Here is a 4,132-nt window from a genome sequence, read left to right as displayed (position 1 = left end):
GACACAGATCCGATTTTTTCAAATGTGACCCAGGACACTTGGACCTGTGCTCCTGAAACTGATACATATCTGATCTTTTGACATGTGACTTCAGTCTGAACGGTCAAAGTACATTCATCCAGCTACACATTATCAACAAGCCACAAACGTCACTATTCTGCGCTGAAGTAGGAGAAAATTGTTAATGAACTCCGTGTCACTGAAGTGAAGCACATCTCCACTCACCACTCTTGGCTCCGTCTCCACATCCACACGTTCCTTTCAACGGACTGAACCACAAAACACCACGACCAAAAACCTCGTCCTTCTCCTTCTCAATCTCCTCCTTAAAACAAGTAAGTTGTTCATGTTCTGGCTCCGGTACGAGAGGAACTTTAAAATCTCCAGGTGCTCAATGCTCACATCCATGTTTGGACAACTTCCATAAACACAGAGCACGCTCGTGTCTCCAGTGCACATGTGGGACACTTTCGGGCCGTTTAATGTTCACACTGGAGATCACACACAAGTCACATTTAATTGGAAATGTGAACGACCTCGCAAAAACATCAGATTTCACAAAAAAATCCGAATTGAACGTTAAGCCCTGCAGTCTGAACGTAGCCTTAGTGTTGCAGGATATAATTCCTCTGATCGGTATTACTTTTCCAGTGTGAGAGTGAGGAGCTTAAAACTGTTGCAGCGATAAGTGTAGTTACAATTACTGCACCCAACACAGCACCGATTCCCATCAGGAATAGGAGTCAACATGGTTTGGTGTGATGTGGTCTGATTTGGAGGGAGATAGGAGTGTACAAGTTTATCTCTAAGGTTTCTTCCTCTTTTATACACCACTAGGGGGTGCTCTTTAAAAGCCACACTCAAGGAAGCATCAGTTTGTAAAATATGCCAATGGTTTTTTATGATGTTTTTAAGTTGTTCTGCTGGTTTTGAGTACACAGTAGAAAATATAATCCGCTTATAGAGGCTTTGCACCATTACGTGTCCCCCATGGCAACAGTACCTACGCCGCCATGACACCGGACACACTATGTCACTGACTTCAGTAGGGTCGGAGAAACATGGGCAGGTTTTGTTGTGTATTTGGTTGTTCTAGATGCTCTGAAAGGGATAAAACGATTTGTTTCTTCTCTGTTCCTCTGGAAATGACTCATCAGGAGCTCAAACAAGGGAATTATCGAAAAAAAGACACGGATTATGTCTAGAGAACATGAACCATGAAGAGATTTCCAATGGTACCATCAAGACACCCTCACGTCACTTTCATCAAGGTATTTGCTATTTAAATTGTTTCATAGTTTATTTAATGAGAGAAGCACATTTACTGAACTAAAATGTAAAAAGAAAACATTTGCAGTGTGAGTGGCAGTAGAAACTGCATCTTCCAGCACATATAAACATGTCACTGGTCGTAGGACCATGTTTTCTTTATTGTCTTGTTTATCCACAACTATGTCTTCTAGAATGAATCTCTTTTTGCGAGCGGATCTTTCTAACGTTTGCGAGGATCTTTTCACGGCCTTTTTTCGAGGTTCGGTTCACAGACTCTTCGACTCGTGCTCCATGTTGATCACAGGAGCCCAGTGTGGGTTCGTTGAATCTTAAACTAGTGCAGGTTTTCCTGGATAAATTAATGACACTTTAGTTCAGTAAATGTGCTTCTTTCATTAAATAAACTATGAAACAATTTAAATAGCAAATACCTTGATGAAACTTCAGGTGTCTTGATGGTACCAAAGGAAATCTCTTCGCGGTTTATGTTCTCTAGCCATAATTCCCGTCTTTTTTTCTGATAATTCCCTTGTTTGATCCTGATGAGTAAATTCCAGAGAAACAGTGAAGAAATGAATCGTTTTATCCCTTTCAGAGCGTCTAGAACAACCAAATACACAACAAAACCTGCCCATGTTTCTCCGATGCTGCTGAAGTTAATGACATAGTGTGTCCGGCGTAGGTACCGTTGCTATAGGGGTCATGTGACGGTGCAAAGACTCTATTGGTATTTTTTGGGAGGTTGACCCTCAGAAAATCAGACCTAGGTTTCCCTTTAAACATGTGAATGAAAACACAACTCCGGGTCTGTTTGTGACGAAGAAACTGCATCAGAACATAGATCAGAAAAATAATGCACCATGAGCCCTGATGCAGTTTCTTTTCACTGAGTCTATTGGCTGCGATGTGCTCAGTTTGGAAAAGTACTGACATCATTTATATTTCATTCATTCATTTATTTCATTTTGAAGCAGAGCCCGCGGAGGAGAAACCAGTGCAAAATTTTGCTGGAAATTTCACATTTTCACTTTTAAAATTTAAAACGATAAATTACGCATTGGTCTGATGAAATGTTGTGAAGGAAATCTCTAAAGATTTTTTGGAAATAAATGAAAAGACATGAAGTAAAGCCAAGTTAGACGGACATTTGGAAATGCACTGAAGTCTCATATTATACTTCGATTTGAGTACTGAGGAATAGACTCGATATTCAATACAGACAGTGTTGGGAAGGTGACTTTTAAAATGTATTCCCCTACAGATTACAGATTACATACACCAAAATGTAGTTTGTAACATAATCCATTAAATTACTTAAAGTGAGTAACGTAATCAGAATACTTTGGATTACGTGGTTTGCTGTAGAGAAGCAAAGACGAGGAAATCTTCACATAAGATGTTTTATCTGCTAAAAGAAAATGAAAAGCCCAAACTTTACTCAACCAAATTAAAAATATTATTGATAGAAGAAGAGGAGACACGTCTACACAACATGGTTTAGTCCTGTTAAATCCTGTTTGAGACATAGTTTAGACCTGGTTTTAGACCTGATTTAGTCCTGGTTTAGACCTGGTTTTAGACCTGGTTTTAGTCCTGGTTTAGACCTGGTTTAGACCTAGTCTGTTTAGTGGTTTAGACCTGGTTTAGTCCTGTTTAGACCTGGTTTTAGACCTGGTTTAGACCTGATTTAGTCCTAGTTTAGACCTGGTTTTAGACCTGGTTTAGACCTGATTTAGTCCTGAGTTTAGACTGGTTTAGACCTGATTTAGTCCTAGTTTAGACCTGGTTTTAGACCTGGTTTAGACCTGATTTAGTCCTAGTTTAGACCTGGTTTTAGACCTGGTTTTAGTCCTAGACCTGGTTTAGACTGTTAGTTTAGACTGGTTTAGACTGACCTGTTTAGTCCTAGTTTAGACTTGGTTTTAGACCTGGTTTAGTGTCCGGCAGTGAGTGGAATTACAGAAAAAAAAAGAAAAGAAAAAGGGGGGATATAGCTTAAAATGTGAAAACAGGAAAATACTGTGTAATCCATTTATTTCAACCAAGTAACTGTAATCTAATTACCACTCACTGAAACAGTAACTGTAACTGAATACAGTTACTCATAATTTGTACTCTGATTACTTTACTCTGGTACATGTAATCTGTTACTCCCCAACACTGAATAAAGATTCTGATAACATGATGATAATAAAAACTAGAGTGGTTCAGATATAATTTCTTTGGGATCCGATCCGATACCGATACTTGCCTTGGTGTACTCACCGATATTGATACCAGTCCAATACTGCGTCGTGCATGGCTGCTCTTCTCTCCTTGTTACAGTAAATGAGCAAAAAATAAATCTTCTAAAAGGCTTTTTAATGAAATTCCGCAAGAATAAATTAAGTTTAAGGAATAAAGTATTAGTGAAATGTATTGCTGGAGTGCTGATTTAAGCACTTTTACTTTTCTACTTCGTCACTTTCTACCACAGAGGCTTTAGACAGTGATTACCAAACTTTTTTCTGGGGACCCATATTTTGAAAGTCACAAACCTTTGCGACCCAAGTCAATAGACATTATTTATACATCAGAAAATAAAGGTGGATTTGATCATTATTGAACCTTAATGAGAATGTTTTATTGTTGACTGAGTGATTGTGTCTCTGAACTATTAGTATTACTCAAGTTTTAAACATTGAATTGAAGCAGCAAGAAAAGGATCCATAAGTATCCTGAAGCACACTGGGCCCGGTCAAGCAGAAGTAAACAACAAGGCCAAAAATTCAAGTTAATGCATCTGATATAAAAATGTATTGAACAGATACATATGTACTCTAGTTTATGAAACTGTTGACCTTTTTTCTCTATCATTTTT

Source organism: Boleophthalmus pectinirostris, unplaced genomic scaffold (genome assembly GCF_026225935.1).
Source record: "Boleophthalmus pectinirostris isolate CB_2022bp ecotype Guang Dong unplaced genomic scaffold, ASM2622593v1 HiC_scaffold_8, whole genome shotgun sequence".
NCBI lineage: Eukaryota > Metazoa > Chordata > Actinopteri > Gobiiformes > Gobiidae > Boleophthalmus > Boleophthalmus pectinirostris.
The sequence above is the reverse complement of the archived record's forward strand: the minus strand, read 5'-3'. Positions refer to the sequence as shown.